Below are 20,699 nucleotides of genomic sequence, written 5' to 3'. Positions count from 1 at the left end.
CAATGAGTCTTGAGAATTTGGAGTGATGAGAGGAGAAAAGATGTGAGGAGAATGCAATTGAGATTTTCCAATTTCACAGAAAAAGGGAACTTTTTCAAAGAATTACAACGTACCAACTGTCTCAAGTTCAGCTGGTTCTTCAGTTGATTCATTTAGAGCGCTAAAGGAAGAGTTCAGCCAACTTGTACAGGTCTCTGTCAGAGCATGAGTAGGCTTTACAAGCAATCTTTGGTAGCTCGCTGTGATCGTATAGTGTTTAGTACTCTGCGTTGTGGCCGCAGGAACCCCGGTCTGAATCCGGGTCACGGCAAAGAATTGCCATTTCAAAAGGGTTGTATTTTGAATGAGTTGAAACCTCCTGTGTGAGCTAAGAAACTCAATAACTCTTCCATTTGACAAAGTCCCCATCTCATGGTAGGTTAATTACTTACATTAACTGATTCATCTGCTTTTTCTTAGGTTTTTACCATTTTTAATCTCGAGATCCAACTGAGAAATGTAGTTTCCCCGAAACGACCAAAATGATGAAGAAATCGTGTATGATTCTGAATGTTTACTCATATCTCGCGATATTCCCACTTTGGGACCCAAACCATAGTTTAAGAATCCATGTCAGAGTATCTTGAGTTTATTCAGTTCGAGACCCAAATGAAAAATGTACTGTCCTCGGATGACCGAAATGAAGAAGAAATAGCTTGTGACTCAAAATGTTTACTGATATCTCGCTGCCCACCTCTCACATACTCAGGCCCACTTTGGGTCCCAAAACATAGCTTAACAAACCCTGTTGCTAGACAATTGAAGGAGTCCATATCGATTCCAATATTAGTAAATAACATCTGTTTTGTGACGTGATTTTGCAAGACAGAGATATGGGTTAAATGAATGAGACATGTTTGATATAAATACGTGTGGCGGTGTTCTTACCTGCAACATACTTGGCATCTACAGGCGCTGTGGCTTAGTTGGTTAAAGCGCCTGTCTAGTAAACAGGAGATCCTGAGTTCGAATCTCAGCAGAGCCTTTTCATACATGTCATTGAACACATTGGTGGAAAGTGGAGAATGTTCTGCTTTTCTCAACCAATGAGTCTTGAGAATTTGGAGTGATGAGAGGAGAAAAGATGTGAGGAGAATGCAATTGAGATTTTCCAATTTCACAGAAAAAGGGAACTTTTTCAAAGAATTACAACGTACCAACTGTCTCAAGTTCAGCTGGTTCTTCAGTTGATTCATTTAGAGCGCTAAAGGAAGAGTTCAGCCAACTTGTACAGGTCTCTGTCAGAGCATGAGTAGGCTTTACAAGCAATCTTTGGTAGCTCGCTGTGATCGTATAGTGTTTAGTACTCTGCGTTGTGGCCGCAGGAACCCCGGTCTGAATCCGGGTCACGGCAAAGAATTGCCATTTCAAAAGGGTTGTATTTTGAATGAGTTGAAACCTCCTGTGTGAGCTAAGAAACTCAATAACTCTTCCATTTGACAAAGTCCCCATCTCATGGTAGGTTAATTACTTACATTAACTGATTCATCTGCTTTTTCTTAGGTTTTTACCATTTTTAATCTCGAGATCCAACTGAGAAATGTAGTTTCCCCGAAACGACCAAAATGATGAAGAAATCGTGTATGATTCTGAATGTTTACTCATATCTCGCGATATTCCCACTTTGGGACCCAAACCATAGTTTAAGAATCCATGTCAGAGTATCTTGAGTTTATTCAGTTCGAGACCCAAATGAAAAATGTACTGTCCTCGGATGACCGAAATGAAGAAGAAATAGCTTGTGACTCAAAATGTTTACTGATATCTCGCTGCCCACCTCTCACATACTCAGGCCCACTTTGGGTCCCAAAACATAGCTTAACAAACCCTGTTGCTAGACAATTGAAGGAGTCCATATCGATTCCAATATTAGTAAATAACATCTGTTTTGTGACGTGATTTTGCAAGACAGAGATATGGGTTAAATGAATGAGACATGTTTGATATAAATACGTGTGGCGGTGTTCTTACCTGCAACATACTTGGCATCTACAGGCGCTGTGGCTTAGTTGGTTAAAGCGCCTGTCTAGTAAACAGGAGATCCTGAGTTCGAATCTCAGCAGAGCCTTTTCATACATGTCATTGAACACATTGGTGGAAAGTGGAGAATGTTCTGCTTTTCTCAACCAATGAGTCTTGAGAATTTGGAGTGATGAGAGGAGAAAAGATGTGAGGAGAATGCAATTGAGATTTTCCAATTTCACAGAAAAAGGGAACTTTTTCAAAGAATTACAACGTACCAACTGTCTCAAGTTCAGCTGGTTCTTCAGTTGATTCATTTAGAGCGCTAAAGGAAGAGTTCAGCCAACTTGTACAGGTCTCTGTCAGAGCATGAGTAGGCTTTACAAGCAATCTTTGGTAGCTCGCTGTGATCGTATAGTGTTTAGTACTCTGCGTTGTGGCCGCAGGAACCCCGGTCTGAATCCGGGTCACGGCAAAGAATTGCCATTTCAAAAGGGTTGTATTTTGAATGAGTTGAAACCTCCTGTGTGAGCTAAGAAACTCAATAACTCTTCCATTTGACAAAGTCCCCATCTCATGGTAGGTTAATTACTTACATTAACTGATTCATCTGCTTTTTCTTAGGTTTTTACCATTTTTAATCTCGAGATCCAACTGAGAAATGTAGTTTCCCCGAAACGACCAAAATGATGAAGAAATCGTGTATGATTCTGAATGTTTACTCATATCTCGCGATATTCCCACTTTGGGACCCAAACCATAGTTTAAGAATCCATGTCAGAGTATCTTGAGTTTATTCAGTTCGAGACCCAAATGAAAAATGTACTGTCCTCGGATGACCGAAATGAAGAAGAAATAGCTTGTGACTCAAAATGTTTACTGATATCTCGCTGCCCACCTCTCACATACTCAGGCCCACTTTGGGTCCCAAAACATAGCTTAACAAACCCTGTTGCTAGACAATTGAAGGAGTCCATATCGATTCCAATATTAGTAAATAACATCTGTTTTGTGACGTGATTTTGCAAGACAGAGATATGGGTTAAATGAATGAGACATGTTTGATATAAATACGTGTGGCGGTGTTCTTACCTGCAACATACTTGGCATCTACAGGCGCTGTGGCTTAGTTGGTTAAAGCGCCTGTCTAGTAAACAGGAGATCCTGAGTTCGAATCTCAGCAGAGCCTTTTCATACATGTCATTGAACACATTGGTGGAAAGTGGAGAATGTTCTGCTTTTCTCAACCAATGAGTCTTGAGAATTTGGAGTGATGAGAGGAGAAAGATGTGAGGAGAATGCAATTGAGATTTTCCAATTTCACAGAAAAAGGGAACTTTTTCAAAGAATTACAACGTACCAACTGTCTCAAGTTCAGCTGGTTCTTCAGTTGATTCATTTAGAGCGCTAAAGGAAGAGTTCAGCCAACTTGTACAGGTCTCTGTCAGAGCATGAGTAGGCTTTACAAGCAATCTTTGGTAGCTCGCTGTGATCGTATAGTGTTTAGTACTCTGCGTTGTGGCCGCAGGAACCCCGGTCTGAATCCGGGTCACGGCAAAGAATTGCCATTTCAAAAGGGTTGTATTTTGAATGAGTTGAAACCTCCTGTGTGAGCTAAGAAACTCAATAACTCTTCCATTTGACAAAGTCCCCATCTCATGGTAGGTTAATTACTTACATTAACTGATTCATCTGCTTTTTCTTAGGTTTTTACCATTTTTAATCTCGAGATCCAACTGAGAAATGTAGTTTCCCCGAAACGACCAAAATGATGAAGAAATCGTGTATGATTCTGAATGTTTACTCATATCTCGCGATATTCCCACTTTGGGACCCAAACCATAGTTTAAGAATCCATGTCAGAGTATCTTGAGTTTATTCAGTTCGAGACCCAAATGAAAAATGTACTGTCCTCGGATGACCGAAATGAAGAAGAAATAGCTTGTGACTCAAAATGTTTACTGATATCTCGCTGCCCACCTCTCACATACTCAGGCCCACTTTGGGTCCCAAAACATAGCTTAACAAACCCTGTTGCTAGACAATTGAAGGAGTCCATATCGATTCCAATATTAGTAAATAACATCTGTTTTGTGACGTGATTTTGCAAGACAGAGATATGGGTTAAATGAATGAGACATGTTTGATATAAATACGTGTGGCGGTGTTCTTACCTGCAACATACTTGGCATCTACAGGCGCTGTGGCTTAGTTGGTTAAAGCGCCTGTCTAGTAAACAGGAGATCCTGAGTTCGAATCTCAGCAGAGCCTTTTCATACATGTCATTGAACACATTGGTGGAAAGTGGAGAATGTTCTGCTTTTCTCAACCAATGAGTCTTGAGAATTTGGAGTGATGAGAGGAGAAAAGATGTGAGGAGAATGCAATTGAGATTTTCCAATTTCACAGAAAAAGGGAACTTTTTCAAAGAATTACAACGTACCAACTGTCTCAAGTTCAGCTGGTTCTTCAGTTGATTCATTTAGAGCGCTAAAGGAAGAGTTCAGCCAACTTGTACAGGTCTCTGTCAGAGCATGAGTAGGCTTTACAAGCAATCTTTGGTAGCTCGCTGTGATCGTATAGTGTTTAGTACTCTGCGTTGTGGCCGCAGGAACCCCGGTCTGAATCCGGGTCACGGCAAAGAATTGCCATTTCAAAAGGGTTGTATTTTGAATGAGTTGAAACCTCCTGTGTGAGCTAAGAAACTCAATAACTCTTCCATTTGACAAAGTCCCCATCTCATGGTAGGTTAATTACTTACATTAACTGATTCATCTGCTTTTTCTTAGGTTTTTACCATTTTTAATCTCGAGATCCAACTGAGAAATGTAGTTTCCCCGAAACGACCAAAATGATGAAGAAATCGTGTATGATTCTGAATGTTTACTCATATCTCGCGATATTCCCACTTTGGGACCCAAACCATAGTTTAAGAATCCATGTCAGAGTATCTTGAGTTTATTCAGTTCGAGACCCAAATGAAAAATGTACTGTCCTCGGATGACCGAAATGAAGAAGAAATAGCTTGTGACTCAAAATGTTTACTGATATCTCGCTGCCCACCTCTCACATACTCAGGCCCACTTTGGGTCCCAAAACATAGCTTAACAAACCCTGTTGCTAGACAATTGAAGGAGTCCATATCGATTCCAATATTAGTAAATAACATCTGTTTTGTGACGTGATTTTGCAAGACAGAGATATGGGTTAAATGAATGAGACATGTTTGATATAAATACGTGTGGCGGTGTTCTTACCTGCAACATACTTGGCATCTACAGGCGCTGTGGCTTAGTTGGTTAAAGCGCCTGTCTAGTAAACAGGAGATCCTGAGTTCGAATCTCAGCAGAGCCTTTTCATACATGTCATTGAACACATTGGTGGAAAGTGGAGAATGTTCTGCTTTTCTCAACCAATGAGTCTTGAGAATTTGGAGTGATGTGAGGAGGATGCAATTGAGATTTTCCAATTTCACAGAAAAAGGGAACTTTTTCAAAGAATTACAACGTACCAACTGTCTCAAGTTCAGCTGGTTCTTCAGTTGATTCATTTAGAGCGCTAAAGGAAGAGTTCAGCCAACTTGTACAGGTCTCTGTCAGAGCATGAGTAGGCTTTACAAGCAATCTTTGGTAGCTCGCTGTGATCGTATAGTGTTTAGTACTCTGCGTTGTGGCCGCAGGAACCCCGGTCTGAATCCGGGTCACGGCAAAGAATTGCCATTTCAAAAGGGTTGTATTTTGAATGAGTTGAAACCTCCTGTGTGAGCTAAGAAACTCAATAACTCTTCCATTTGACAAAGTCCCCATCTCATGGTAGGTTAATTACTTACATTAACTGATTCATCTGCTTTTTCTTAGGTTTTTACCATTTTTAATCTCGAGATCCAACTGAGAAATGTAGTTTCCCCGAAACGACCAAAATGATGAAGAAATCGTGTATGATTCTGAATGTTTACTCATATCTCGCGATATTCCCACTTTGGGACCCAAACCATAGTTTAAGAATCCATGTCAGAGTATCTTGAGTTTATTCAGTTCGAGACCCAAATGAAAAATGTACTGTCCTCGGATGACCGAAATGAAGAAGAAATAGCTTGTGACTCAAAATGTTTACTGATATCTCGCTGCCCACCTCTCACATACTCAGGCCCACTTTGGGTCCCAAAACATAGCTTAACAAACCCTGTTGCTAGACAATTGAAGGAGTCCATATCGATTCCAATATTAGTAAATAACATCTGTTTTGTGACGTGATTTTGCAAGACAGAGATATGGGTTAAATGAATGAGACATGTTTGATATAAATACGTGTGGCGGTGTTCTTACCTGCAACATACTTGGCATCTACAGGCGCTGTGGCTTAGTTGGTTAAAGCGCCTGTCTAGTAAACAGGAGATCCTGAGTTCGAATCTCAGCAGAGCCTTTTCATACATGTCATTGAACACATTGGTGGAAAGTGGAGAATGTTCTGCTTTTCTCAACCAATGAGTCTTGAGAATTTGGAGTGATGAGAGGAGAAAAGATGTGAGGAGAATGCAATTGAGATTTTCCAATTTCACAGAAAAAGGGAACTTTTTCAAAGAATTACAACGTACCAACTGTCTCAAGTTCAGCTGGTTCTTCAGTTGATTCATTTAGAGCGCTAAAGGAAGAGTTCAGCCAACTTGTACAGGTCTCTGTCAGAGCATGAGTAGGCTTTACAAGCAATCTTTGGTAGCTCGCTGTGATCGTATAGTGTTTAGTACTCTGCGTTGTGGCCGCAGGAACCCCGGTCTGAATCCGGGTCACGGCAAAGAATTGCCATTTCAAAAGGGTTGTATTTTGAATGAGTTGAAACCTCCTGTGTGAGCTAAGAAACTCAATAACTCTTCCATTTGACAAAGTCCCCATCTCATGGTAGGTTAATTACTTACATTAACTGATTCATCTGCTTTTTCTTAGGTTTTTACCATTTTTAATCTCGAGATCCAACTGAGAAATGTAGTTTCCCCGAAACGACCAAAATGATGAAGAAATCGTGTATGATTCTGAATGTTTACTCATATCTCGCGATATTCCCACTTTGGGACCCAAACCATAGTTTAAGAATCCATGTCAGAGTATCTTGAGTTTATTCAGTTCGAGACCCAAATGAAAAATGTACTGTCCTCGGATGACCGAAATGAAGAAGAAATAGCTTGTGACTCAAAATGTTTACTGATATCTCGCTGCCCACCTCTCACATACTCAGGCCCACTTTGGGTCCCAAAACATAGCTTAACAAACCCTGTTGCTAGACAATTGAAGGAGTCCATATCGATTCCAATATTAGTAAATAACATCTGTTTTGTGACGTGATTTTGCAAGACAGAGATATGGGTTAAATGAATGAGACATGTTTGATATAAATACGTGTGGCGGTGTTCTTACCTGCAACATACTTGGCATCTACAGGCGCTGTGGCTTAGTTGGTTAAAGCGCCTGTCTAGTAAACAGGAGATCCTGAGTTCGAATCTCAGCAGAGCCTTTTCATACATGTCATTGAACACATTGGTGGAAAGTGGAGAATGTTCTGCTTTTCTCAACCAATGAGTCTTGAGAATTTGGAGTGATGAGAGGAGAAAAGATGTGAGGAGAATGCAATTGAGATTTTCCAATTTCACAGAAAAAGGGAACTTTTTCAAAGAATTACAACGTACCAACTGTCTCAAGTTCAGCTGGTTCTTCAGTTGATTCATTTAGAGCGCTAAAGGAAGAGTTCAGCCAACTTGTACAGGTCTCTGTCAGAGCATGAGTAGGCTTTACAAGCAATCTTTGGTAGCTCGCTGTGATCGTATAGTGTTTAGTACTCTGCGTTGTGGCCGCAGGAACCCCGGTCTGAATCCGGGTCACGGCAAAGAATTGCCATTTCAAAAGGGTTGTATTTTGAATGAGTTGAAACCTCCTGTGTGAGCTAAGAAACTCAATAACTCTTCCATTTGACAAAGTCCCCATCTCATGGTAGGTTAATTACTTACATTAACTGATTCATCTGCTTTTTCTTAGGTTTTTACCATTTTTAATCTCGAGATCCAACTGAGAAATGTAGTTTCCCCGAAACGACCAAAATGATGAAGAAATCGTGTATGATTCTGAATGTTTACTCATATCTCGCGATATTCCCACTTTGGGACCCAAACCATAGTTTAAGAATCCATGTCAGAGTATCTTGAGTTTATTCAGTTCGAGACCCAAATGAAAAATGTACTGTCCTCGGATGACCGAAATGAAGAAGAAATAGCTTGTGACTCAAAATGTTTACTGATATCTCGCTGCCCACCTCTCACATACTCAGGCCCACTTTGGGTCCCAAAACATAGCTTAACAAACCCTGTTGCTAGACAATTGAAGGAGTCCATATCGATTCCAATATTAGTAAATAACATCTGTTTTGTGACGTGATTTTGCAAGACAGAGATATGGGTTAAATGAATGAGACATGTTTGATATAAATACGTGTGGCGGTGTTCTTACCTGCAACATACTTGGCATCTACAGGCGCTGTGGCTTAGTTGGTTAAAGCGCCTGTCTAGTAAACAGGAGATCCTGAGTTCGAATCTCAGCAGAGCCTTTTCATACATGTCATTGAACACATTGGTGGAAAGTGGAGAATGTTCTGCTTTTCTCAACCAATGAGTCTTGAGAATTTGGAGTGATGAGAGGAGAAAAGATGTGAGGAGAATGCAATTGAGATTTTCCAATTTCACAGAAAAAGGGAACTTTTTCAAAGAATTACAACGTACCAACTGTCTCAAGTTCAGCTGGTTCTTCAGTTGATTCATTTAGAGCGCTAAAGGAAGAGTTCAGCCAACTTGTACAGGTCTCTGTCAGAGCATGAGTAGGCTTTACAAGCAATCTTTGGTAGCTCGCTGTGATCGTATAGTGTTTAGTACTCTGCGTTGTGGCCGCAGGAACCCCGGTCTGAATCCGGGTCACGGCAAAGAATTGCCATTTCAAAAGGGTTGTATTTTGAATGAGTTGAAACCTCCTGTGTGAGCTAAGAAACTCAATAACTCTTCCATTTGACAAAGTCCCCATCTCATGGTAGGTTAATTACTTACATTAACTGATTCATCTGCTTTTTCTTAGGTTTTTACCATTTTTAATCTCGAGATCCAACTGAGAAATGTAGTTTCCCCGAAACGACCAAAATGATGAAGAAATCGTGTATGATTCTGAATGTTTACTCATATCTCGCGATATTCCCACTTTGGGACCCAAACCATAGTTTAAGAATCCATGTCAGAGTATCTTGAGTTTATTCAGTTCGAGACCCAAATGAAAAATGTACTGTCCTCGGATGACCGAAATGAAGAAGAAATAGCTTGTGACTCAAAATGTTTACTGATATCTCGCTGCCCACCTCTCACATACTCAGGCCCACTTTGGGTCCCAAAACATAGCTTAACAAACCCTGTTGCTAGACAATTGAAGGAGTCCATATCGATTCCAATATTAGTAAATAACATCTGTTTTGTGACGTGATTTTGCAAGACAGAGATATGGGTTAAATGAATGAGACATGTTTGATATAAATACGTGTGGCGGTGTTCTTACCTGCAACATACTTGGCATCTACAGGCGCTGTGGCTTAGTTGGTTAAAGCGCCTGTCTAGTAAACAGGAGATCCTGAGTTCGAATCTCAGCAGAGCCTTTTCATACATGTCATTGAACACATTGGTGGAAAGTGGAGAATGTTCTGCTTTTCTCAACCAATGAGTCTTGAGAATTTGGAGTGATGAGAGGAGAAAAGATGTGAGGAGAATGCAATTGAGATTTTCCAATTTCACAGAAAAAGGGAACTTTTTCAAAGAATTACAACGTACCAACTGTCTCAAGTTCAGCTGGTTCTTCAGTTGATTCATTTAGAGCGCTAAAGGAAGAGTTCAGCCAACTTGTACAGGTCTCTGTCAGAGCATGAGTAGGCTTTACAAGCAATCTTTGGTAGCTCGCTGTGATCGTATAGTGTTTAGTACTCTGCGTTGTGGCCGCAGGAACCCCGGTCTGAATCCGGGTCACGGCAAAGAATTGCCATTTCAAAAGGGTTGTATTTTGAATGAGTTGAAACCTCCTGTGTGAGCTAAGAAACTCAATAACTCTTCCATTTGACAAAGTCCCCATCTCATGGTAGGTTAATTACTTACATTAACTGATTCATCTGCTTTTTCTTAGGTTTTTACCATTTTTAATCTCGAGATCCAACTGAGAAATGTAGTTTCCCCGAAACGACCAAAATGATGAAGAAATCGTGTATGATTCTGAATGTTTACTCATATCTCGCGATATTCCCACTTTGGGACCCAAACCATAGTTTAAGAATCCATGTCAGAGTATCTTGAGTTTATTCAGTTCGAGACCCAAATGAAAAATGTACTGTCCTCGGATGACCGAAATGAAGAAGAAATAGCTTGTGACTCAAAATGTTTACTGATATCTCGCTGCCCACCTCTCACATACTCAGGCCCACTTTGGGTCCCAAAACATAGCTTAACAAACCCTGTTGCTAGACAATTGAAGGAGTCCATATCGATTCCAATATTAGTAAATAACATCTGTTTTGTGACGTGATTTTGCAAGACAGAGATATGGGTTAAATGAATGAGACATGTTTGATATAAATACGTGTGGCGGTGTTCTTACCTGCAACATACTTGGCATCTACAGGCGCTGTGGCTTAGTTGGTTAAAGCGCCTGTCTAGTAAACAGGAGATCCTGAGTTCGAATCTCAGCAGAGCCTTTTCATACATGTCATTGAACACATTGGTGGAAAGTGGAGAATGTTCTGCTTTTCTCAACCAATGAGTCTTGAGAATTTGGAGTGATGAGAGGAGAAAAGATGTGAGGAGAATGCAATTGAGATTTTCCAATTTCACAGAAAAAGGGAACTTTTTCAAAGAATTACAACGTACCAACTGTCTCAAGTTCAGCTGGTTCTTCAGTTGATTCATTTAGAGCGCTAAAGGAAGAGTTCAGCCAACTTGTACAGGTCTCTGTCAGAGCATGAGTAGGCTTTACAAGCAATCTTTGGTAGCTCGCTGTGATCGTATAGTGTTTAGTACTCTGCGTTGTGGCCGCAGGAACCCCGGTCTGAATCCGGGTCACGGCAAAGAATTGCCATTTCAAAAGGGTTGTATTTTGAATGAGTTGAAACCTCCTGTGTGAGCTAAGAAACTCAATAACTCTTCCATTTGACAAAGTCCCCATCTCATGGTAGGTTAATTACTTACATTAACTGATTCATCTGCTTTTTCTTAGGTTTTTACCATTTTTAATCTCGAGATCCAACTGAGAAATGTAGTTTCCCCGAAACGACCAAAATGATGAAGAAATCGTGTATGATTCTGAATGTTTACTCATATCTCGCGATATTCCCACTTTGGGACCCAAACCATAGTTTAAGAATCCATGTCAGAGTATCTTGAGTTTATTCAGTTCGAGACCCAAATGAAAAATGTACTGTCCTCGGATGACCGAAATGAAGAAGAAATAGCTTGTGACTCAAAATGTTTACTGATATCTCGCTGCCCACCTCTCACATACTCAGGCCCACTTTGGGTCCCAAAACATAGCTTAACAAACCCTGTTGCTAGACAATTGAAGGAGTCCATATCGATTCCAATATTAGTAAATAACATCTGTTTTGTGACGTGATTTTGCAAGACAGAGATATGGGTTAAATGAATGAGACATGTTTGATATAAATACGTGTGGCGGTGTTCTTACCTGCAACATACTTGGCATCTACAGGCGCTGTGGCTTAGTTGGTTAAAGCGCCTGTCTAGTAAACAGGAGATCCTGAGTTCGAATCTCAGCAGAGCCTTTTCATACATGTCATTGAACACATTGGTGGAAAGTGGAGAATGTTCTGCTTTTCTCAACCAATGAGTCTTGAGAATTTGGAGTGATGAGAGGAGAAAAGATGTGAGGAGAATGCAATTGAGATTTTCCAATTTCACAGAAAAAGGGAACTTTTTCAAAGAATTACAACGTACCAACTGTCTCAAGTTCAGCTGGTTCTTCAGTTGATTCATTTAGAGCGCTAAAGGAAGAGTTCAGCCAACTTGTACAGGTCTCTGTCAGAGCATGAGTAGGCTTTACAAGCAATCTTTGGTAGCTCGCTGTGATCGTATAGTGTTTAGTACTCTGCGTTGTGGCCGCAGGAACCCCGGTCTGAATCCGGGTCACGGCAAAGAATTGCCATTTCAAAAGGGTTGTATTTTGAATGAGTTGAAACCTCCTGTGTGAGCTAAGAAACTCAATAACTCTTCCATTTGACAAAGTCCCCATCTCATGGTAGGTTAATTACTTACATTAACTGATTCATCTGCTTTTTCTTAGGTTTTTACCATTTTTAATCTCGAGATCCAACTGAGAAATGTAGTTTCCCCGAAACGACCAAAATGATGAAGAAATCGTGTATGATTCTGAATGTTTACTCATATCTCGCGATATTCCCACTTTGGGACCCAAACCATAGTTTAAGAATCCATGTCAGAGTATCTTGAGTTTATTCAGTTCGAGACCCAAATGAAAAATGTACTGTCCTCGGATGACCGAAATGAAGAAGAAATAGCTTGTGACTCAAAATGTTTACTGATATCTCGCTGCCCACCTCTCACATACTCAGGCCCACTTTGGGTCCCAAAACATAGCTTAACAAACCCTGTTGCTAGACAATTGAAGGAGTCCATATCGATTCCAATATTAGTAAATAACATCTGTTTTGTGACGTGATTTTGCAAGACAGAGATATGGGTTAAATGAATGAGACATGTTTGATATAAATACGTGTGGCGGTGTTCTTACCTGCAACATACTTGGCATCTACAGGCGCTGTGGCTTAGTTGGTTAAAGCGCCTGTCTAGTAAACAGGAGATCCTGAGTTCGAATCTCAGCAGAGCCTTTTCATACATGTCATTGAACACATTGGTGGAAAGTGGAGAATGTTCTGCTTTTCTCAACCAATGAGTCTTGAGAATTTGGAGTGATGAGAGGAGAAAAGATGTGAGGAGAATGCAATTGAGATTTTCCAATTTCACAGAAAAAGGGAACTTTTTCAAAGAATTACAACGTACCAACTGTCTCAAGTTCAGCTGGTTCTTCAGTTGATTCATTTAGAGCGCTAAAGGAAGAGTTCAGCCAACTTGTACAGGTCTCTGTCAGAGCATGAGTAGGCTTTACAAGCAATCTTTGGTAGCTCGCTGTGATCGTATAGTGTTTAGTACTCTGCGTTGTGGCCGCAGGAACCCCGGTCTGAATCCGGGTCACGGCAAAGAATTGCCATTTCAAAAGGGTTGTATTTTGAATGAGTTGAAACCTCCTGTGTGAGCTAAGAAACTCAATAACTCTTCCATTTGACAAAGTCCCCATCTCATGGTAGGTTAATTACTTACATTAACTGATTCATCTGCTTTTTCTTAGGTTTTTACCATTTTTAATCTCGAGATCCAACTGAGAAATGTAGTTTCCCCGAAACGACCAAAATGATGAAGAAATCGTGTATGATTCTGAATGTTTACTCATATCTCGCGATATTCCCACTTTGGGACCCAAACCATAGTTTAAGAATCCATGTCAGAGTATCTTGAGTTTATTCAGTTCGAGACCCAAATGAAAAATGTACTGTCCTCGGATGACCGAAATGAAGAAGAAATAGCTTGTGACTCAAAATGTTTACTGATATCTCGCTGCCCACCTCTCACATACTCAGGCCCACTTTGGGTCCCAAAACATAGCTTAACAAACCCTGTTGCTAGACAATTGAAGGAGTCCATATCGATTCCAATATTAGTAAATAACATCTGTTTTGTGACGTGATTTTGCAAGACAGAGATATGGGTTAAATGAATGAGACATGTTTGATATAAATACGTGTGGCGGTGTTCTTACCTGCAACATACTTGGCATCTACAGGCGCTGTGGCTTAGTTGGTTAAAGCGCCTGTCTAGTAAACAGGAGATCCTGAGTTCGAATCTCAGCAGAGCCTTTTCATACATGTCATTGAACACATTGGTGGAAAGTGGAGAATGTTCTGCTTTTCTCAACCAATGAGTCTTGAGAATTTGGAGTGATGAGAGGAGAAAAGATGTGAGGAGAATGCAATTGAGATTTTCCAATTTCACAGAAAAAGGGAACTTTTTCAAAGAATTACAACGTACCAACTGTCTCAAGTTCAGCTGGTTCTTCAGTTGATTCATTTAGAGCGCTAAAGGAAGAGTTCAGCCAACTTGTACAGGTCTCTGTCAGAGCATGAGTAGGCTTTACAAGCAATCTTTGGTAGCTCGCTGTGATCGTATAGTGTTTAGTACTCTGCGTTGTGGCCGCAGGAACCCCGGTCTGAATCCGGGTCACGGCAAAGAATTGCCATTTCAAAAGGGTTGTATTTTGAATGAGTTGAAACCTCCTGTGTGAGCTAAGAAACTCAATAACTCTTCCATTTGACAAAGTCCCCATCTCATGGTAGGTTAATTACTTACATTAACTGATTCATCTGCTTTTTCTTAGGTTTTTACCATTTTTAATCTCGAGATCCAACTGAGAAATGTAGTTTCCCCGAAACGACCAAAATGATGAAGAAATCGTGTATGATTCTGAATGTTTACTCATATCTCGCGATATTCCCACTTTGGGACCCAAACCATAGTTTAAGAATCCATGTCAGAGTATCTTGAGTTTATTCAGTTCGAGACCCAAATGAAAAATGTACTGTCCTCGGATGACCGAAATGAAGAAGAAATAGCTTGTGACTCAAAATGTTTACTGATATCTCGCTGCCCACCTCTCACATACTCAGGCCCACTTTGGGTCCCAAAACATAGCTTAACAAACCCTGTTGCTAGACAATTGAAGGAGTCCATATCGATTCCAATATTAGTAAATAACATCTGTTTTGTGACGTGATTTTGCAAGACAGAGATATGGGTTAAATGAATGAGACATGTTTGATATAAATACGTGTGGCGGTGTTCTTACCTGCAACATACTTGGCATCTACAGGCGCTGTGGCTTAGTTGGTTAAAGCGCCTGTCTAGTAAACAGGAGATCCTGAGTTCGAATCTCAGCAGAGCCTTTTCATACATGTCATTGAACACATTGGTGGAAAGTGGAGAATGTTCTGCTTTTCTCAACCAATGAGTCTTGAGAATTTGGAGTGATGAGAGGAGAAAAGATGTGAGGAGAATGCAATTGAGATTTTCCAATTTCACAGAAAAAGGGAACTTTTTCAAAGAATTACAACGTACCAACTGTCTCAAGTTCAGCTGGTTCTTCAGTTGATTCATTTAGAGCGCTAAAGGAAGAGTTCAGCCAACTTGTACAGGTCTCTGTCAGAGCATGAGTAGGCTTTACAAGCAATCTTTGGTAGCTCGCTGTGATCGTATAGTGTTTAGTACTCTGCGTTGTGGCCGCAGGAACCCCGGTCTGAATCCGGGTCACGGCAAAGAATTGCCATTTCAAAAGGGTTGTATTTTGAATGAGTTGAAACCTCCTGTGTGAGCTAAGAAACTCAATAACTCTTCCATTTGACAAAGTCCCCATCTCATGGTAGGTTAATTACTTACATTAACTGATTCATCTGCTTTTTCTTAGGTTTTTACCATTTTTAATCTCGAGATCCAACTGAGAAATGTAGTTTCCCCGAAACGACCAAAATGATGAAGAAATCGTGTATGATTCTGAATGTTTACTCATATCTCGCGATATTCCCACTTTGGGACCCAAACCATAGTTTAAGAATCCATGTCAGAGTATCTTGAGTTTATTCAGTTCGAGACCCAAATGAAAAATGTACTGTCCTCGGATGACCGAAATGAAGAAGAAATAGCTTGTGACTCAAAATGTTTACTGATATCTCGCTGCCCACCTCTCACATACTCAGGCCCACTTTGGGTCCCAAAACATAGCTTAACAAACCCTGTTGCTAGACAATTGAAGGAGTCCATATCGATTCCAATATTAGTAAATAACATCTGTTTTGTGACGTGATTTTGCAAGACAGAGATATGGGTTAAATGAATGAGACATGTTTGATATAAATACGTGTGGCGGTGTTCTTACCTGCAACATACTTGGCATCTACAGGCGCTGTGGCTTAGTTGGTTAAAGCGCCTGTCTAGTAAACAGGAGATCCTGAGTTCGAATCTCAGCAGAGCCTTTTCATACATGTCATTGAACACATTGGTGGAAAGTGGAGAATGTTCTGCTTTTCTCAACCAATGAGTCTTGAGAATTTGGAGTGATGAGAGGAGAAAAGATGTGAGGAGAATGCAATTGAGATTTTCCAATTTCACAGAAAAAGGGAACTTTTTCAAAGAATTACAACGTACCAACTGTCTCAAGTTCAGCTGGTTCTTCAGTTGATTCATTTAGAGCGCTAAAGGAAGAGTTCAGCCAACTTGTACAGGTCTCTGTCAGAGCATGAGTAGGCTTTACAAGCAATCTTTGGTAGCTCGCTGTGATCGTATAGTGTTTAGTACTCTGCGTTGTGGCCGCAGGAACCCCGGTCTGAATCCGGGTCACGGCAAAGAATTGCCATTTCAAAAGGGTTGTATTTTGAATGAGTTGAAACCTCCTGTGTGAGCTAAGAAACTCAATAACTCTTCCATTTGACAAAGTCCCCATCTCATGGTAGGTTAATTACTTACATTAACTGATTCATCTGCTTTTTCTTAGGTTTTTACCATTTTTAATCTCGAGATCCAACTGAGAAATGTAGTTTCCCCGAAACGACCAAAATGATGAAGAAATCGTGTATGATTCTGAATGTTTACTCATATCTCGCGATATTCCCACTTTGGGACCCAAACCATAGTTTAAGAATCCATGTCAGAGTATCTTGAGTTTATTCAGTTCGAGACCCAAATGAAAAATGTACTGTCCTCGGATGACCGAAATGAAGAAGAAATAGCTTGTGACTCAAAATGTTTACTGATATCTCGCTGCCCACCTCTCACATACTCAGGCCCACTTTGGGTCCCAAAACATAGCTTAACAAACCCTGTTGCTAGACAATTGAAGGAGTCCATATCGATTCCAATATTAGTAAATAACATCTGTTTTGTGACGTGATTTTGCAAGACAGAGATATGGGTTAAATGAATGAGACATGTTTGATATAAATACGTGTGGCGGTGTTCTTACCTGCAACATACTTGGCATCTACAGGCGCTGTGGCTTAGTTGGTTAAAGCGCCTGTCTAGTAAACAGGAGATCCTGAGTTCGAATCTCAGCAGAGCCTTTTCATACATGTCATTGAACACATTGGTGGAAAGTGGAGAATGTTCTGCTTTTCTCAACCAATGAGTCTTGAGAATTTGGAGTGATGAGAGGAGAAAAGATGTGAGGAGAATGCAATTGAGATTTTCCAATTTCACAGAAAAAGGGAACTTTTTCAAAGAATTACAACGTACCAACTGTCTCAAGTTCAGCTGGTTCTTCAGTTGATTCATTTAGAGCGCTAAAGGAAGAGTTCAGCCAACTTGTACAGGTCTCTGTCAGAGCATGAGTAGGCTTTACAAGCAATCTTTGGTAGCTCGCTGTGATCGTATAGTGTTTAGTACTCTGCGTTGTGGCCGCAGGAACCCCGGTCTGAATCCGGGTCACGGCAAAGAATTGCCATTTCAAAAGGGTTGTATTTTGAATGAGTTGAAACCTCCTGTGTGAGCTAAGAAACTCAATAACTCTTCCATTTGACAAAGTCCCCATCTCATGGTAGGTTAATTACTTACATTAACTGATTCATCTGCTTTTTCTTAGGTTTTTACCATTTTTAATCTCGAGATCCAACTGAGAAATGTAGTTTCCCCGAAACGACCAAAATGATGAAGAAATCGTGTATGATTCTGAATGTTTACTCATATCTCGCGATATTCCCACTTTGGGACCCAAACCATAGTTTAAGAATCCATGTCAGAGTATCTTGAGTTTATTCAGTTCGAGACCCAAATGAAAAATGTACTGTCCTCGGATGACCGAAATGAAGAAGAAATAGCTTGTGACTCAAAATGTTTACTGATATCTCGCTGCCCACCTCTCACATACTCAGGCCCACTTTGGGTCCCAAAACATAGCTTAACAAACCCTGTTGCTAGACAATTGAAGGAGTCCATATCGATTCCAATATTAGTAAATAACATCTGTTTTGTGACGTGATTTTGCAAGACAGAGATATGGGTTAAATGAATGAGACATGTTTGATATAAATACGTGTGGCGGTGTTCTTACCTGCAACATACTTGGCATCTACAGGCGCTGTGGCTTAGTTGGTTAAAGCGCCTGTCTAGTAAACAGGAGATCCTGAGTTCGAATCTCAGCAGAGCCTTTTCATACATGTCATTGAACACATTGGTGGAAAGTGGAGAATGTTCTGCTTTTCTCAACCAATGAGTCTTGAGAATTTGGAGTGATGAGAGGAGAAAAGATGTGAGGAGAATGCAATTGAGATTTTCCAATTTCACAGAAAAAGGGAACTTTTTCAAAGAATTACAACGTACCAACTGTCTCAAGTTGGCTGAACTCTTCCTTTAGCGCTCTAAATGAATCAACTGAAGAACCAGCTGAACTTGAGACAGTTGGTACGTTGTAATTCTTTGAAAAAGTTCCCTTTTTCTGTGAAATTGGAAAATCTCAATTGCATTCTCCTCACATCTTTTCTCCTCTCATCACTCCAAATTCTCAAGACTCATTGGTTGAGAAAAGCAGAACATTCTCCACTTTCCACCAATGTGTTCAATGACATGTATGAAAAGGCTCTGCTGAGATTCGAACTCAGGATCTCCTGTTTACTAGACAGGCGCTTTAACCAACTAAGCCACAGCGCCTGTAGATGCCAAGTATGTTGCAGGTAAGAACACCGCCACACGTATTTATATCAAACATGTCTCATTCATTTAACCCATATCTCTGTCTTGCAAAATCACGTCACAAAACAGATGTTATTTACTAATATTGGAATCGATATGGACTCCTTCAATTGTCTAGCAACAGGGTTTGTTAAGCTATGTTTTGGGACCCAAAGTGGGCCTGAGTATGTGAGAGGTGGGCAGCGAGATATCAGTAAACATTTTGAGTCACAAGCTATTTCTTCTTCATTTCGGTCATCCGAGGACAGTACATTTTTCATTTGGGTCTCGAACTGAATAAACTCAAGATACTCTGACATGGATTCTTAAACTATGGTTTGGGTCCCAAAGTGGGAATATCGCGAGATATGAGTAAACATTCAGAATCATACACGATTTCTTCATCATTTTGGTCGTTTCGGGGAAACTACATTTCTCAGTTGGATCTCGAGATTAAAAATGGTAAAAACCTAAGAAAAAGCAGATGAATCAGTTAATGTAAGTAATTAACCTACCATGAGATGGGGACTTTGTCAAATGGAAGAGTTATTGAGTTTCTTAGCTCACACAGGAGGTTTCAACTCATTCAAAATACAACCCTTTTGAAATGGCAATTCTTTGCCGTGACCCGGATTCAGACCGGGGTTCCTGCGGCCACAACGCAGAGTACTAAACACTATACGATCACAGCGAGCTACCAAAGATTGCTTGTAAAGCCTACTCATGCTCTGACAGAGACCTGTACAAGTTGGCTGAACTCTTCCTTTAGCGCTCTAAATGAATCAACTGAAGAACCAGCTGAACTTGAGACAGTTGGTACGTTGTAATTCTTTGAAAAAGTTCCCTTTTTCTGTGAAATTGGAAAATCTCAATTGCATTCTCCTCACATCTTTTCTCCTCTCATCACTCCAAATTCTCAAGACTCATTGGTTGAGAAAAGCAGAACATTCTCCACTTTCCACCAATGTGTTCAATGACATGTATGAAAAGGCTCTGCTGAGATTCGAACTCAGGATCTCCTGTTTACTAGACAGGCGCTTTAACCAACTAAGCCACAGCGCCTGTAGATGCCAAGTATGTTGCAGGTAAGAACACCGCCACACGTATTTATATCAAACATGTCTCATTCATTTAACCCATATCTCTGTCTTGCAAAATCACGTCACAAAACAGATGTTATTTACTAATATTGGAATCGATATGGACTCCTTCAATTGTCTAGCAACAGGGTTTGTTAAGCTATGTTTTGGGACCCAAAGTGGGCCTGAGTATGTGAGAGGTGGGCAGCGAGATATCAGTAAACATTTTGAGTCACAAGCTATTTCTTCTTCATTTCGGTCATCCGAGGACAGTACATTTTTCATTTGGGTCTCGAACTGAATAAACTCAAGATACTCTGACATGGATTCTTAAACTATGGTTTGGGTCCCAAAGTGGGAATATCGCGAGATATGAGTAAACATTCAGAATCATACACGATTTCTTCATCATTTTGGTCGTTTCGGGGAAACTACATTTCTCAGTTGGATCTCGAGATTAAAAATGGTAAAAACCTAAGAAAAAGCAGATGAATCAGTTAATGTAAGTAATTAACCTACCATGAGATGGGGACTTTGTCAAATGGAAGAGTTATTGAGTTTCTTAGCTCACACAGGAGGTTTCAACTCATTCAAAATACAACCCTTTTGAAATGGCAATTCTTTGCCGTGACCCGGATTCAGACCGGGGTTCCTGCGGCCACAACGCAGAGTACTAAACACTATACGATCACAGCGAGCTACCAAAGATTGCTTGTAAAGCCTACTCATGCTCTGACAGAGACCTGTACAAGTTGGCTGAACTC

At 40.4% G+C, this 20,699-nt stretch overlaps 19 non-coding genes across 19 annotated transcripts; 17 read left to right on the top strand and 2 right to left on the bottom strand.

The window, feature by feature from the left end:
• Window positions 1-950: 950 nt before the first annotated feature.
• Window positions 951-1,024, top strand: trnat-agu (transfer RNA threonine (anticodon AGU)). The gene has a single exon. It is a non-coding gene; the product is annotated as a tRNA-Thr (tRNA).
• A 1,009-nt stretch (window positions 1,025-2,033) lies between these two features.
• trnat-agu (transfer RNA threonine (anticodon AGU)) lies at window positions 2,034-2,107 on the top strand. Its single transcript has one exon. It is a non-coding gene; the product is annotated as a tRNA-Thr (tRNA).
• Window positions 2,108-3,116: 1,009 nt separating this feature from the next.
• trnat-agu (transfer RNA threonine (anticodon AGU)) lies at window positions 3,117-3,190 on the top strand. Its single transcript has one exon. It is a non-coding gene; the product is annotated as a tRNA-Thr (tRNA).
• A 1,008-nt stretch (window positions 3,191-4,198) lies between these two features.
• On the top strand, window positions 4,199-4,272 carry trnat-agu (transfer RNA threonine (anticodon AGU)). Its single transcript has one exon. It is a non-coding gene; the product is annotated as a tRNA-Thr (tRNA).
• Window positions 4,273-5,281: 1,009 nt separating this feature from the next.
• On the top strand, window positions 5,282-5,355 carry trnat-agu (transfer RNA threonine (anticodon AGU)). Its single transcript has one exon. It is a non-coding gene; the product is annotated as a tRNA-Thr (tRNA).
• Window positions 5,356-6,349: 994 nt separating this feature from the next.
• Window positions 6,350-6,423, top strand: trnat-agu (transfer RNA threonine (anticodon AGU)). The gene has a single exon. It is a non-coding gene; the product is annotated as a tRNA-Thr (tRNA).
• Window positions 6,424-7,432: 1,009 nt separating this feature from the next.
• trnat-agu (transfer RNA threonine (anticodon AGU)) lies at window positions 7,433-7,506 on the top strand. The gene has a single exon. It is a non-coding gene; the product is annotated as a tRNA-Thr (tRNA).
• A 1,009-nt stretch (window positions 7,507-8,515) lies between these two features.
• Window positions 8,516-8,589, top strand: trnat-agu (transfer RNA threonine (anticodon AGU)). Its single transcript has one exon. It is a non-coding gene; the product is annotated as a tRNA-Thr (tRNA).
• Window positions 8,590-9,598: 1,009 nt separating this feature from the next.
• Window positions 9,599-9,672, top strand: trnat-agu (transfer RNA threonine (anticodon AGU)). Its single transcript has one exon. It is a non-coding gene; the product is annotated as a tRNA-Thr (tRNA).
• A 1,009-nt stretch (window positions 9,673-10,681) lies between these two features.
• Window positions 10,682-10,755, top strand: trnat-agu (transfer RNA threonine (anticodon AGU)). Its single transcript has one exon. It is a non-coding gene; the product is annotated as a tRNA-Thr (tRNA).
• Window positions 10,756-11,764: 1,009 nt separating this feature from the next.
• Window positions 11,765-11,838, top strand: trnat-agu (transfer RNA threonine (anticodon AGU)). The gene has a single exon. It is a non-coding gene; the product is annotated as a tRNA-Thr (tRNA).
• Window positions 11,839-12,847: 1,009 nt separating this feature from the next.
• Window positions 12,848-12,921, top strand: trnat-agu (transfer RNA threonine (anticodon AGU)). The gene has a single exon. It is a non-coding gene; the product is annotated as a tRNA-Thr (tRNA).
• Window positions 12,922-13,930: 1,009 nt separating this feature from the next.
• On the top strand, window positions 13,931-14,004 carry trnat-agu (transfer RNA threonine (anticodon AGU)). The gene has a single exon. It is a non-coding gene; the product is annotated as a tRNA-Thr (tRNA).
• Window positions 14,005-15,013: 1,009 nt separating this feature from the next.
• Window positions 15,014-15,087, top strand: trnat-agu (transfer RNA threonine (anticodon AGU)). Its single transcript has one exon. It is a non-coding gene; the product is annotated as a tRNA-Thr (tRNA).
• Window positions 15,088-16,096: 1,009 nt separating this feature from the next.
• Window positions 16,097-16,170, top strand: trnat-agu (transfer RNA threonine (anticodon AGU)). Its single transcript has one exon. It is a non-coding gene; the product is annotated as a tRNA-Thr (tRNA).
• Window positions 16,171-17,179: 1,009 nt separating this feature from the next.
• trnat-agu (transfer RNA threonine (anticodon AGU)) lies at window positions 17,180-17,253 on the top strand. The gene has a single exon. It is a non-coding gene; the product is annotated as a tRNA-Thr (tRNA).
• A 1,009-nt stretch (window positions 17,254-18,262) lies between these two features.
• On the top strand, window positions 18,263-18,336 carry trnat-agu (transfer RNA threonine (anticodon AGU)). The gene has a single exon. It is a non-coding gene; the product is annotated as a tRNA-Thr (tRNA).
• Window positions 18,337-18,761: 425 nt separating this feature from the next.
• Window positions 18,762-18,835, bottom strand: trnat-agu (transfer RNA threonine (anticodon AGU)). Its single transcript has one exon. It is a non-coding gene; the product is annotated as a tRNA-Thr (tRNA).
• Window positions 18,836-19,844: 1,009 nt separating this feature from the next.
• Window positions 19,845-19,918, bottom strand: trnat-agu (transfer RNA threonine (anticodon AGU)). The gene has a single exon. It is a non-coding gene; the product is annotated as a tRNA-Thr (tRNA).
• Between the last annotated feature and the right edge of the window lie 781 nt (window positions 19,919-20,699).

This window comes from Oncorhynchus kisutch, linkage group LG24 (genome assembly GCF_002021735.2).
Source record: "Oncorhynchus kisutch isolate 150728-3 linkage group LG24, Okis_V2, whole genome shotgun sequence".
Taxonomy (NCBI): domain Eukaryota; kingdom Metazoa; phylum Chordata; class Actinopteri; order Salmoniformes; family Salmonidae; genus Oncorhynchus; species Oncorhynchus kisutch.
The sequence above is the reverse complement of the archived record's forward strand: the minus strand, read 5'-3'. Positions and strand labels throughout refer to the sequence as shown.